This window comes from Pelodiscus sinensis, chromosome 13, assembly GCF_052426305.1.
Source record: "Pelodiscus sinensis isolate ZL-2025 chromosome 13, ASM5242630v1, whole genome shotgun sequence".
In the NCBI taxonomy this organism is placed as follows: Eukaryota; Metazoa; Chordata; order Testudines; family Trionychidae; genus Pelodiscus; species Pelodiscus sinensis.
This window is the reverse complement of record NC_143064.1, coordinates 30,926,974-30,942,111: the sequence shown is the minus strand read 5'-3', so window position 1 is coordinate 30,942,111 and position 15,138 is coordinate 30,926,974. Positions and strand designations below refer to the sequence as shown.

The window sequence follows — 15,138 nt, the reverse complement described above, 5'->3', positions numbered from 1 at the left end:
AAACAGTATACTGCCCTCTTGTGCTTGTCCCCTCAGGCCTGCCTCTTATGCTTGGTTCACACACGTCCAGGTGTCTTGTGCCTCAAACGGGAACGGGACCAGGATGTATCTGAAGGAAATGAGAGATATCAACCCCTGGCCTAATGAGGTGGTACATAAACGTACTCACCTCTCTTTGGGTATAAGTCTCCGATCCCCCCTAGTTTAGCCCAGAACTCACTAACTTAACCAAAACATACATTAGATTATATATGTCACAGATGGACAGAGGAGAAGTGATTTGATAGGTCTAGCAGCGGAAGTGAGATATGCACATAAGTCAATGGTCTAAGACAGTTATACAGCATCTCCGCCCATGCCAATTAAACATGTTATCACTAATACAGGTAATTATTCCTAACAAGCTAAATGTGCCAACATAAACAGGATGGCAGCCCCCAGAATGAATATATTGCTGAAAGCTTGTTAGCCGAACTTGTGATGTCTAGGCAGGATGGACAACTCCATCCCCATCCTGGCACAGTCCTTGACATTCAAGCTCATTAATCTGAAAGCACAAGAGACAGTGAAACCCACGCAGCCTGGGGTATCAGCCAGGCCTTATCAGAGTGAGAGAGCCCCTTTGGAATGTAGTTGCCATGGGAATCAAGGTCACAGTAATTGTTGAACTGTTTACTTCCCAAGCTTGGCCTGATACTTTCAGGTTAGAGTTTGTCAGTACTTGGCAAGATACCATGGACTACCTCAATTTACCCTACAAGTAGTTAGTTGGTGCGTATTTTCCCCCAACAAAGGGCTTGAGTAATCAGTGGAGTTACAGTGATAACATCTCATAGGCTCCTTTGTCTGTATAGGAGATTTGGGACGGTAGCAGGAGAGTGGACTTCCGAAGTATTTCCAGTCTCTCTCTTCTCAGGGGTAAATCGGGGACTCTGCTTCCCCCGATTAAAACCCCTCTGAGATTTTCCCTTTCTAGGTGTTTGAGACTGCTCAAATTAATCAGCAAAGCAAGCAAGGATCTCTACGTTTTTGACTGATTTGTCCCATCAACACTGCTTTATATCATCATCATCAAACATGTCCAGGAACTGTTCCTGAACAATAAGATCAAGTGTGCTTTCAAAACTTGTGATCTCTGTCCCTCTCACACTTTTGTCTAGCCGATCTTTCATTTGGTTAACATAAGCCACATTACTTAGTCCTGCCCCTCTCTTAAGGATTTTAAATTTTACCCTGTAACTTTCAGGTGTAATCTGAAACTGTCTTAAAACCAAATCTTTAAATGTATCATGGTCTGAAGCGTCAGCAATAAACATTTTATTGAATTTGTCCAAGGCTCTCCCTTTCAATTTTGCAACCAGAGGTTACATCTACACTGCGCACTTGAAATAAGCTATTCTGGAATAGTTATTCCAAAATAGCTAAATTCAATATAGCTAGTCTACACTGCAGGGAAGCCTCAAAATTAGTCTGAGGAAGGCTTCCCTAATATAGACATGCTATTTCGATTTAGAGCGCCAGGAGGCAGTGGGGAGGAATAACTTGGAATGGCCCTGGGGAGGGGCTATTTCGAAATAGCAGCAGTGGAGCATCTACACACGACTTATTTCGAAATAGCTATTTCGGGATAGGTGTTATTCCTCATAGAACAAGGTTTACAGATTTCAGAAAAAGCCGTCTGTTGTTTCGAAATAATGGAATGGCTGTGTAGAGGCTCACATTGTTATTTTGAAATAACGCTAATTATCTCAAAATAACAGTTCAGTGTAGATGCACCCAGAGTGAGCACTTTCTGTTCCTCAGGAATTGAATGGATGGTGCACAGTGTCTCAAAGGTGATGAAACAGAAGAAGCATGGCTAAAGCTTATTACAAACCTACCATAAAACTGTTCTTATTTCAATTAAACCTCCAAGCCAGGAAATCACTTTTTTCCCCATTGCGGTCTCTAGTTATCCTCCTGAGTATGTCCTGCCAGCCAAAGACAGCCAGCCTGTAAACTTTGCATGTTAAATAGTCTTTTGGGCAGAAGTTCTGTTTCTATGGAAAACTAGCTGGTCAGACGCTGCCAGTTGGGGTGGTCACATGGTTTCCTAAGGACCAACCACTGCTTAGATTTAAAGGACAAAGGAGGCTGTTTACAAATGACCACCCAGACCTGAGTATTAATCCCTTCTAGCCTACTACAAGATATGCCCATCCCATCACAACTGATATTTCAAATCCAAATCAATGTACATCAGTCAGCAAAGAATAAAAAATGAACAGTGTGGACTTCCATTTCCCTAAGCATCCTAGGAAAGCCCTTGCATTCAGTCCCAGTCACAGCCTTTGCATTCTTGCTATCCATACAGTTGTTCTGCTTCCCACAGAATTTAAGTGGCTTGTGGCTGAACCCAATGCTGCTCTGTCCCTGACTTTACAAAATGGTTGTAGAGCCCACCAAAGTGGTTCCTCTTGCTGTGTCTATCTCCCTGTAATATAATCTAAGGCTTATATCTAGACTACAGGTTTCTTTCGGAAGAGGTCTTCGGAAAACACTTCTTCCAAAAGAGAGCATCCACACTGCAAAAGTGCATCGAAAAAACGATCTGCTTTTTTGAAAGAGTGTCCAAACTGAATGGATGTTCTCTCGCACATGGGCAGTGAGTTATATGGGCTCGTGGGCTCCAGCAATATTCAGAGCCGGGGGCCCTGCTCCAGCAAAATTTGGAGCTGGGTCTCTCCCCAGGCCCTGCCTGGAGTGGTCCCCAGCCCCCACCTGCCACACCCCCCCCCCTTGCACGGCTCCCCAGTCCCGGACCGTCCCTGCCATGCACAGCGTTCAGTCGGCTCCCTCTTGCCGGCACGTGCTGCCGGCTGCTGCTGGCGTTTACAAGTGAGCAGGAGACGCCCGGGCGTGACGTTGTGCCATGCAGCCTAGTTCCGGGTTCGGAGTTCGGGGACTTCTGGGGCCGGAGTGCAGACTCTGGCCCTGCAAAGTGGAAGGCAGAAGGTAGGAGAAGGAAGGGGGAAAACTAGGGGGCAGGGGTGGGAGAGGAAGGGGCTTGTGCAGAGGGGGAGGAGGAAGAAAGGGGAAGGCACCAAGGGACAGCATGGAGAAGAAACAAATGCCAGGGGGCCAAGTGGAGACAATGAGGAAAAGGGCAGGAGGGGAGGTGTCAGGGGGAGGGGGAACAGGATGATGCTGGGAGAGGAGAGAGTAAGGGCATTGGGGGCTAAAGGGGGGAGGGGGAGGTGCTGGGAGAAGGCTTGAAAGGAGGGGTGGGCATGAGAAAGGTGGGGATGGAGCAAGTCATGTGTGAGGGCACAGAGGGGCATGAGGGAAATAGGGGCAGAGGGTGGTGAGGGGGTGGGCATCGGGGAAAAAAAGGGCAAAGGGGGCAGGGGCAGTAAGGGAAGGGGGAGGCACCAGGGGGGTGCAGGGCTAAGAGAAGGTGCAGGTGTCAGGGGATTCTGGGGATGAAGCAGAAGGGCAGACACCTGCATGGGAGGGACCAGCACCAGAGGAGAGTGGCAGAGCAGGTGTGTAGAGGGAGGTGTTAGAAGAAGAGATGAGGAGGGGTAGCTCACATGATCAGAGTGGGGCTACTGGAGGAGTGGGCACAGGCGAGAGAGAAGGGCTGGTGGAGGGGAACAGGTCGCAGGAGGGCTGAGGGCAGTGAAAAGGGCAGGAGTCAGGACAGCAGAAGAGGGTGAGGAGTTGGGGGGCAGCAGACACCAGGGGAGCTGATGGAGCAAGAGGAGGAGACATGGCAGCAGAGAAAAGATAAAGGTTTATAAAATATTTATTAATAACACAATGGCACATCCAAACAAGCCACATAAACTCAGTACAGGTGGGAACACAAAATTCATTCTGCTCACGGGAGGAAACTCTTAGGCTACGTCTACACTGGTGGCTTCTTGCTCAAGGGTACTTGTGCAAGAAGTCTTGCGCAAGAACACGTCCACACTGCCATGTGCGAGCTGTGCTTTTGCGCAAGAGCATCCATGGCAGCGTGGACGCTCTCTTGCACAAGAAAGCTCCAATGGCCATTTTAGTTATAGGGGTTTCATGCGCAAGATATCCCGGCCGAGCATCCACACTGCCCTCTTGCGCAAGAGAGCTTACACCTGTTAGAAAAGAGCGTAGCTCTTGTGTAAGATGCCCTCTCTTACCACGCCGTACTGTAAATTTCCTTGCACAAGAGTAGGCGGGCAGTGTGGATGCTCTGTGGGTTCTTGCACAAGAAAGGCTATACTTGCGCAAGAAGCCACCAGTGTAGACATAGCCTTAGAGGGAACACTTCCCCCCAGTCTCTCTGCCCCCAAGTTAATGTCACACATATTGGGTTAATGCAATTGCAGGATAGTTGCATGAGGGGGGTTTGGTGGGGGCCAAAGTAATCTCCGTTGGTAGGAGGATGGTGGGAAAAGTCCTTCGAGAGGGGTGACATGACACCTTTTACTTCTGGTCACGTGTCCATCTTGCCCCGAGCGTGTTACCTACAGAGGTCTGGTTAACGGGGGTCAGTAACGTGGTTAACGGGAGTCAGGGGGTGTGGCTAATGGGGGTCAGGGCATGGTTAACAGGGGGTGTGGCTAATGGAGCACCACCAAAAATTATACAATCCTGCCTCCCCTGCTTTCGCATGTAAGCTGTGATTGCTATGGACAGATGGGCCACCAGGGTACCTGTACTTTTTCCTCTTTCCTCTTCTTCTGAAAGAACTCCCTCTTCCCCATCCACACACACCTTTTTGTGACAGAGCCCTTTCGCAAAAAGGCTTATTCCTCATAGAATGAGGATTACTAATGCTGGAAAAAAACCTCTGTTCTTCCCAGGCTTCATTTGCATCTTGCTGGGTGCCGCCATTTTTAAATCCCCGTTAGTGCGGACTCCGTGCCCGCGGTACATGCGGCACGGAGTCGGTAGTTCGAATTAGGCTTTCTAATTCGAACTACCATTACTCCTCGTGGAACGAGGTGTACCGGTAGTTCGAATTAGAAAGCCTAATTCGAACTACCTACTCCATGCCGCCTGTAGCTGCGGGCACGGAGTCCGCACTAACGGGGATTTAAAAATGGCGGCGCCCGGCAAGATGCAAATGAAGCCCGGGATATTTAAATCCCGGGCTTCATTTGCAACTTCGAATGCCTACATTACCCACCCTAGTTCGAACTAGGGTGGTAGTGTAGACATACTCTTATAGAAAAATATGGATCTGGAATAGTTCAGAAAGTCAGACAAACCTTTGAAGTTTTGGCTCCATCATTGTTTGTTTCAGGGCAACCTGATAACCCCGTGAGCTGAGTCTGTTCTCCTTCCACTTCCCTCCATGTTTTCATGCGAGTGTGAGTGCACTTAGGATGCCATTTCACCTTACCTCTTGCTAGTGTTAAGCAGCCATTATTGTATCAATCTCTCCAAAACTACACAATCAGGCTAGGTCTACACTACAGAGTTTTTGCACAAAAACTCGTGGAGCATCCATATCTCAAGCACGTTTTTACACAAGTAAAATGAAAGAACAGAGGGGTTTTTCTGCAAAAAGCTTCTTGTGCAAGAAGCCTGTAATGTAGATGTAGCCCCAATGTGGTTTAGCCTTTCCTGTCTTCCTACCACATTGCCAAGTGGCTTTCCTCAGCCAGACAGCAGATGGAGCCAGCCCATACCTCCAGGTTGTTTGAGCCAGCAGGTCACTCAAATTGCTAGATCTGTTAGCAAGAGTAACCTGGAATGCGTCTACCTCCAGATGACACTGTGCAAAACAGACTAACCAAAAGTGCCCCTTCACTAAGCTTGTCAATAGGTCTCCTCAAGTCATGGCAGCTAGCTAGGTCGAGTAGCTCTTACCATCAACATGCCAATGGCAGGGGACAACCCATATGACAGTTATTCAGGAGCACTGGGAAGACTGTTTCAATGTGAAACTCATATCTGCTGGCCCTGTGTGAGTACTGTGACCTGCAGAGCAAGAAGTTAGTCCCAAACCACCAATGCCTCTAGCCACTATCTCTGGTCTCCCATCACACAGCAAATATTCTTTACTGCCATCAAGGAGATCATGGTCACTAGCAGAGGCCCTTTCCTGGTATTGACAACTCAAAGCTTAAATAAGACATTTGGTATAAATTTTTAAGGTGTGTGTGGAGGAGAGAAGAGATGATTTATAATTTCCTTTCAACCTTTGGGCAGGTCAGGTAAGTGTTTGGTTTATTTCCCCAAATGCCTCATACCTACCACATTTGGGCTTTGTCTACACGGCCAGTTTTTGTGGCAGAAAATATGCTAATGAGGGACTCATTAGCATAAGTTGTGACATCATTAGCATATTTTCTTCTGTTTCTTTTTGCACAAAGGGGTTTTGCACAAAAAGAAGCAGTGTGGATGGTGTTTTTTTGCGGCAAAATCCCCATTTTGCACAAGATCCTTATGCCTGTCCCGGAGAGACATAAGGAGCTTGCGCAAAATGGGGGTTTTGCGCAAAAAAAAAGTCCACACTGCTGCTTTTTGTGGCAAAAACCCTTGTGCAAAAAAACTCAGCATAAAATATGTTACTGAAGTCACGAGCTATGCTAATGAGCCCTTCATCTGCATATTTTCTGATGCAAAAACTGTGTAGACAAAGCCTTGGCGTTTGAGAATTGTTTCTTAGGGGAAAAATGCACAAGTCAACGGACATCCTTTGGGATGCGGGGTTCATATAGCATGAACACTTAAAGGATTAGAAGGAATCTGTAACAGATATATACACAGTCTCTCTCTCTCTATATATATATATATGTAATCATGTCGGATATGTAACAGATTACTTACTGGATCCTTGCAGATTACGTACAGTAAATTGTAATAGCCACTTAAATAAGCTAGCTCAGAAATTGAGGTTCCACTATTTATTCAAGAAACAGATTCAGTTTGTCTTTTCATATGCCTTTATCTATTAGTTCTCCTATGCCAGGTGACAAATTGTAACCACCACCAGGCAGATATGAATCTGGGACCTCTGCAGTGGAGTATAGAAGCCTCTACCCTCTGAGCTAAAAAGCCAGTTGGCGCCAAACCCATGCTGTAGAGGTCTCTTGGTCTTAACTGTTGCTGTGGTCTAGGTGCCACTTGCATTGCTTAGTAACCACACTAGGTGTGTTGGTTACACACTTCCCCTAGACGAGGAAGTGCATCCTGAGCTTCAGAGACCCAGTTAAAATCCCAGATTACGACATCCCAGTATGTCAGATTAAGCAACTAGACAAGTTCTTCACCTACATTGCTCTTTTCTGTTTGTTTGCACCGAGCATGGATTCTAACAAATGCCATTATTTTTCTGCATGGCACAGAGACATTTTATGAACAGCCACAGAACCATAAAATGTACAATTAAAAGGCATTTGTGTTCTTATTGGCTGTGTCTACATTGGCACCCTTTTCCGGAAAAGGGATGCTAATGAGACCAGTCGGAATTGCAAATGCCACGGGGGATTTAAATATCCCTCGCGGCATTTGCATGAACATGGCTGCCGCTTTTTTCCGGCTCAGGGCTTGCCGGAGAAAAGCGCCAGTCTAGACGGGATCTTTCGGAAAATAAAGCCTTTTCCGGAAGATCTCCTTTCCTGATTTTGAGAGGAATAAGGGATCTTCCGGAAAAGGCTTTATTTTTCCAAAAGATCCCGTCTAGACTGGCGCTTTTCTCCGGCAAAGCCCCGAGCCGGAAAAAAGCGGCAGCCATGTTCATGCAAATGCCGCGGGGTATATTTAAATCCCCCACGGCATTTGCAATTCTGACTGGTCTCATTAGCATCCCTTTTCCAGAAAAGGGTGCCAATGTAGACACAGCCATTGAGTTTAACTCCTTGGAGGAAAAGGAGTAATTTCTATTTTGCTGTCTAGGACCTTGCCTACCTTACACCTTTGCTTTTCTCTGATTATTTCCACGATCCTAAACCAGTTTCATTTTTAAATATACCTCCACATCTGGCTGTGCTTGGTGTCTGAACTATGTCACATCCACGGGTGCCTGCTGGCAGAATTTGAAAGAAAAGGGGAGAGATTGGAATCTCAACCTGAAACATGAGAATGAAAGCAATATATCCATACAAGGACAGTATCTGGGGCAACAGGCACATGTTAGAAGAAGAGAACATTTCAGTAAGAAAATTATTTTTTCCTTTCACATACCAGGGTTTCAGCAACTGCTAAACCTTGGCTAGCAGAATCCCACACCAAATGTTATACTTGCCTAGGCAACAAAGGCCCCCTCCCTGTTTCTATAACTAAACTGACTCTTTCAGAGTATTGCCAACCCCTGACATTAGTCATGCCCCAAAGATCCTTGGATTGGCTTTAAAGATTGGCTTTAAAATGTCTATAAATGTTGGGTTTCTTTTATATACCTTCTGGGTGTTTGAAACTTTTAGGGTAAACTATGGTTATATTTTCAGGCTCTTCTCCAAAACATTGACTAGAAAATTCCATTGCTAAAATAAAAGAAAGACAAAGTTGAGATTAGTGTATTCCCAAGACTACAGCAGCTGGGGTTTTAAGCAACATCCCAAGTCTTGCAGTTTGAGAGCTGGCAGCACTGCTTTTTGAGAAAGGGGTTGTGCCAGTTATTGGGAATCTCTGTCATGAAAATCTCTACTGATTTGGTAGAACTTTTTTATCAAAAACCTGAGAGAGGTCCAAACCACCAAGCATCTAAGCTAACTTCTTGCTCTGCAGGTCACAGTACTCACACAGGGCCAGCAGATATGAGTCTCACACTGAAACACTCTTCCCAGTGCTCCTGAATTACTGTCATATGGGTTGTCCCCTACCATTGGCATGTTGATAGTAAGAGCTACTCAACCTAGCTAGCTGCCATGACTTGAGGGGACCTTTGACAAGCCAAAGGCAGATGTCTCTAGAAGAAGAGACCCAAATGAAGATTATGCAACTGAAAGATTACTGTAATGTACTCAGCAAGAGGCTAATCTTGCAGACCATTTGAAAATAACAGCAGAGCTGGAAGTTGCTGCCTGCTAGTGTGGTAGCGTGCACAGCAGAGAGCTTGTAAGATTGGTTTTCTACACATTATGCAAATCTGTTTATCTCTCTATATATCACCTATGGCCTTCCTGGTTTGAGTCATGACAATCTGAGAAATTCCTCTAGCTAGATGTGTTGCCACAGGCACCAAGATTAGCTAGGTCTCTTGAGCTACCAGTCCCTACACTGAAATGCCCAGAAACTAATGATAGGGCATTTTTAGTTGAGGCTCCCCAGCTCCAGAGCCCCTTCGTGTTAGAGGCTGTTGATTTTCAGACCGTGGTGTAAGGCCCATATCATCTCATAGGCTTTGCTTGAAGAAAGTTGCAATGGGTGGGGCAGATAATGTGACTATTATGTTATGGAGGGGTTTGTGACCTGCCTTTATGACACCCCACCACAGAATAAACTAATCAGCGTTTTCTCTCTGAGCTGCTGTTGGCTAACACAATTACATGTTATCTTGTGTTCAGGACTGACGGTATTGTTCCAATATAAACCTATGTGTGTTCTTTTTTCAAAATTGCTCAGCCCTCAGAGACTGTGCTGGATCACTCTATACCAGGGGTTCCCAAACATTTTGACACGGGGACCAGTAAATCCATTCATGAGCTTTTGGAGGACTGGTAACATTCATTTGCATATTTGCATATTCATTAAGCAAATGATGACCATGCAAATAAATTGTTTCTGGTCCTCCCAAAGCCCCCAGTACCAGCTTTAGCAAAGCTTTTGATATGGTCACTCACAATAGTCTTGCCAGCAAGTTAAGGGAATGTGGATTGGATAAATGGACTGTAAGATAAATAGAAAGCTGGCTATACCAGGGTTTCCCAAACTTTTTACTTTAGTTGGAACCCAGTTTTTTTCAGTACTGTTTTTTTGCAGCCCCAAAATATAAACGCATATAAAAAAATGAAAAATGAATAATTTTTCACTGTTTCACCTGGCTGCATCCTCCACCCAGCCTGGGCCAGGGCTTGGGTTACCCGGTGCCACACAGGCACTCCAGGAGGCGGGAGCAGGAGCAGATTGGGGGTAGGGTATCTGGCTAGGAGGGAGGGTACAAGGAGGGCACTTGAGTAGGAGTTGGACCTCCCTGGTCTGGCACCCTCTGGACCTGACTGGACCCAGACAAGGGATTTTTTGGCCCAGGGGAGGCCATTTCAGGGCTCCTGGTTCCCTCCCTCCCCACTAGACTTCTTTGCACCTCCCTCCCCTGCAACCCAACTGAGCTGCCCACTCCAGCTAGTTCCCTGCACCTCCCCCAAAACCATCCCCCACAATCCAAGGGAGTGCAGCACCAGTTCCCTGCAGCCACTCACAGCCCAGCTGAGCTACCCTTCTGTTCCCTATGCCTTCCCCCATCCACCTCAGCCCAGTTGAGCCCTGCACTGGTTCCATGCATGGCTCCCCCACAGCACAACTGAGCCCTATTTCCCTGCACCTCCCCCCAAACCCCGCAAAACTGCTGAGCCCCACTCTGATTTCCTGCCCCTCCGACACTTTGAGTCTAGCCCCTGTTCCTGGCACCTCCCTCCTCCTGCAAGCAAACTGAGCTCTGAGCTCTGCACCTCCTCCCCCACCCCCACAGCTCAGCCCAGCACCCTGCACCTCCTTACTCCCGCAGCCCAGCTGAGCTCCATTTCCCTGCACCTCCCCCCAAACTGCGTAGACATGCTGAGCCCAGTGGTGATGCCCTGCCCCTCCCTCCCTTCCCTTGAGTCCAGAGCTGGGTTGCTGGCACCTCCCTCCTCCTGCAGCCCAGGTGAGCCTAGTGCCCCGCACTTCCCCGCAGCCCAGCCCTGCACCCCCCTAGTGTGGTGCTTGGGGGCAACTGCCCTCCCTCTGCTCCCCCCTCGCAACGTCTCTGCCGGGAGCCCAGGACATCAGGCTGCATCCTCCACCCAACCCGGCTCAGGGTTTGGGGGACCCGGCGCCGCACAGGGAATCCAGGAGCCTGGAACACCCTGGCAGCCATGCTGAGGCCCGGTACTTTTTTCCTGCGGACCGGTCCCGGGCCACGGCCCATAGTTTGGGAAATGCTGCCCTATACATTTAGAAATTAAGAAGTCATTTCACGTGAGTTGTGCAAAGAGCAATGCAGATGGAATTCAGGTCTGAACAAGTGAAGCCAGGAAAGATTCTGCTGTGTGTCTGCCCAACAATGAAAACACATTGTCATCAAAGTGGCTAGGGTCTTTTGTCCTTTCTTGACTTATATGTGTGCAGAATGAATTGTGAAATAGCTAGTTTAAAGGGAAACAAGTGTACAGAATGCTGTGTCATAACTCTCTGTCAGAACAGTGGCTTGTCACTTGCACATAACAGGAAGAGGCTATTGGCTCTATCAGTATAAAATCTCTTTAAAATATAGGTGTTATATTCATTACTGGTGGAAATTTATGATTCTTGAGAAGCAAACAAAGCTGAGTATGTCCGATAAATAGCCTGAAAACCTGCATCTGTTTTTAATACATAGGTATTCTGGGGTTTTGTATAAATTGGGGAATCAAACAAGTGTCCTAGAGCTCTATCATGCAACTAGCAGAAAGCACCCTCAACTGCTACTAAAGACAGCAGGACTTGAGAGTGCTTGAGGATCAATGCTCTAATAGACACAGGGAAGTAAACCCTGGGGTTCAATTCTGCCAGGGTTCATGCAGCCATTTTCTCTTCATTAGAGTCACACACCAGAGTTTTGAGCTGAGAGCCTATCCCCGATCCTGCCTTTTTACACTAGTCAAAAGGTCTAGAGTTGAGCAGAGTAAAGGGGCCCTAAAATCCCCAGTTCCAGCTGGGGGAGGTTCCCCCAGCACAGCACAGCAAAAGCTGTCTGTCTTCCCAAAATCTGCCCACAAAGCCTGGGCTCAGGGAGTGAGCTGAGGTGAGGTTTGGGTCAAGTTAGAGAGACATTTCAGGGACAATGTCATAGCACTGCACCCCTAGTGCAGCCCCTATTGTCCCAGAGTTAAGTTGTGCTAAAAGCATGTCCGGCCCACTTACAAAAATACCTAATCTCTCCGCTGCATGGATTCTGTGCTGGGCTGATCAGCAGTGCAGCCCAAAGTCTCACCGCTGATTTGCATATTGTGCTCATCTCTCACAAGCCCGCTTTGTCAACCCTATTTTTGTTTGCAGCTGTAAAAAAAAGAACAAAAAAACCAAAAATTCTCACTGTTACTTTGCTATCTTCATTTCTTATTGTAGTTACCTCCATCTTAGTCACCTATATTCATCTTTCTGATTGATACATAGATATGAAGTACAGGCTAGGGATGTAAGTGAGTAATAGACTATCTGACAAGCCTAGGCTTAATGGGAAGTCGAGTCAATTACTTGACTACTCACATTTACACACACACACACCCCTCTGTATCAGAGGCAGACATGCTGGTGACAAGGAAAGCTGCCGCGAAGCACGGACCGGGGATGCTGGACCCAGCACAAGCCATGACTGAGTAAGCCCTGCTCAGTCACAGCTCATACCAGGTCCAGGAGCTACCCCTCTCCCGCTGCTGTGGCTCTGCACTTTAAATGTAGTAGGAGCTGGGCTGCTTGCCCACCCTGCTCTTACTACATTTACACTGCAGAGCCGCAGCAGGGGAGTAGCTCCTGGACCTGGCACAAGCCAGGACTGAGGCTTCCTCCCTTATCGACTAATTGTGAGGTGGATAGAAATTCTTCCTCACATCCCTAGTACAGGCTGAACCTCTCTAGTCCGGCACCCTCAGGACCTGACTGGTGCTAAACCAGAGAATTTGCCAAACCCTAGGTCAATATTGTCTAGCAGTATTACCAACACTTCCACTGCTTTCTGGACTCTTAGAAGAATTTTAGAGGTAAATTAGAGCTAAATAACAGGACAGAACACTGATAGCCAGACTGGTGATTATAAACAAACTTTTTTATAAACCCACAGGCAACCTAATCATACTATGATAAGTGGTCAGCTGACTAATTAGATCCATTCCAGACCATGGGTGTTGCCAGACCAAAGAGTGCCAGACTAGAGAGGTATAAGCTGTAATACATTAAGGTCCAAATATTCAGATTAGCCTTAATCATTTTTTCAATTAAAAGTCTACACCTGCAAGGTATTTATTAGTTTCCATGTATCTTAAAGTGTTCCCATGTGCAGCTTGGGGTGGCATAGCATATAATAAACTAAGAAGTAGAACCCGTCCTCAGGAGATGAACTCCTTTCAATCCAAATTCTTTCACTAGCTCAGCTCTCTGTCCTAAGAAGAACTAAGGAGAAAAGCCAGGCCTAAAATATCAACCACTCTAGGCTCTAGCATACTGATGGGGACCAGAATTCTCATTCCTGGAGACTCTTCCTCTCTCCTTTGAATCAAAGCAGGGAGATTGTTAGCCTTGGTTAATCTTGTTGGGTGTTGTGAGAGCTTCATGTATTAAAACCATCTTCTCGAATTGAATCCAGAAACAAACTGGAATACAATGCTGATCCTGGAGCATAGTGGTACCAATCTGTGGCTACATGTCAAATACAGCGGTCCAGTCTGCAGCTGAGAGCACTATGAACTACTGTAGCAAGAAACAGAGAAAAAAATATTTAAAAAGGTGTATATTCACAGCCACCACTTTGGTTAGCTGGAGGCTCTGCAAGACACCAAAGTAGCAATCATAAGTAACAAGCTGTGGGCACATCTACTCAGCTAAGGGTGCTGATTTAATCTCCAGGGTTTCTCATGGTGGTTTTCCCCCCTAGCCAACCAGCATCAGCTCAGATAAAGTTGAGATAGTCTTAGGGTTTGTTTCTATGGGGAAATCAACCAAAATACCTACTGCAGACTAGTTCCTCATATAGACACTTTTCTGGAATAAAACATTTTATTCAGAATAACTAGGGGAAGGGAATCACATGCTACAGCAGATGTGATGTATCTTGATTTCATTGAGGCTTTTGATCCTGCCTCTCGTGACCATCTTATTAGCTAACTAGGGAAATATATCTGAGAAAATCCTCCCATAAGGTGGATGCACAGCTCTTTAGAAAATAACACTCAGAAAATAGTTATCAATGGCTCACAGTCAAGTTCTAAGGACATAGTGAAGGGGGTCTCTCAGGGTTCTGTTCTGGGTCTATTTCTATTCAGTAGTTTTGTACATGGGCAGAGGGTATCAAAGACTGGGGAAGATAAGCTGTCCCAAACAGTCTTGTGTGGCCCTGCCCATGCTCCATCCCCAGGTCTCCTGCCTTGCCCTGTCATTTCCCCTCAGCATAAGCCCCTTCCTCTCTTCACCTTCCCCTTACAGGCCCATATGCAGGAATTTCTGGAGGGCGGGGGTTGTTGCAAATGTGGACTGCAAGGGTGCAAATGAACCCCCTCTTCCGATGGTCCTCCAAGTAAGCATTGGTTTAAGTTGTTATTATATGGTTCAGCCATCAAGAGCACTGGGTGAGTACCTACACTTTAGAAATGTAAAGAAATAACTGAATATATAGGGATGTTAGAAAGATGAACTAGTTCATTAGAAGGAAGATTTTTTTCTTAACTCTTAACTCTTTCTTAACTCTTCTCTTTCTGAATGTTGTCCCCTTACTCTTAATTATACCTGCCCATACCTCCTTGAAGAACTTCTCTCATTCCCAAACAGTGTAGTTGTTGTAGTTGTGTGGTCCCATGATACTAGAGAAAGAATTTGGTCCAATAAAAGATATTACTTCACGCACCTTGCTTCTCTCTGTCCTCACTGTTTAAAAGGTTGCCTTCTCTCCAGTATCACAGTGGTTTAGATGGAATTTCAGTTGATACCTTTTCTTATACACATTTTCCATAGCTATTTCATATGAAAAAAAATCTGGCAACTTTGGAACACAAGCCCACCTAGAATAGTTAATATTGGGAAGTGGTAGACGGGAAACACTGCCTGCTGAGCTCAGTTTGACCACTTCCATTGTTTGTGGCTGTCAAAGTGTGTGATGATATTTTTATAACCTCTTTAAAGAAATGTGAAATATATTAAGGCTCCCACTTAAACGATTATCATTGTCAGAAAGAAAGCCCATTGCTTTTATGACGGTGCCTAGATTTTGAATCAGTATTTCCATCTCTTGTGGTTTTATTGTCAATCTCATGGTATCTGATGTTCTTAAAGTTCTTGGAT

At 46.2% G+C, this 15,138-nt stretch overlaps 1 pseudogene; it reads right to left on the bottom strand.

The window, feature by feature from the left end:
* Positions 1-531: 531 nt before the first annotated feature.
* Positions 532-1,370, bottom strand: LOC149523655 (uncharacterized; annotated as a pseudogene).
* Positions 1,371-15,138: the final 13,768 nt, after the last annotated feature.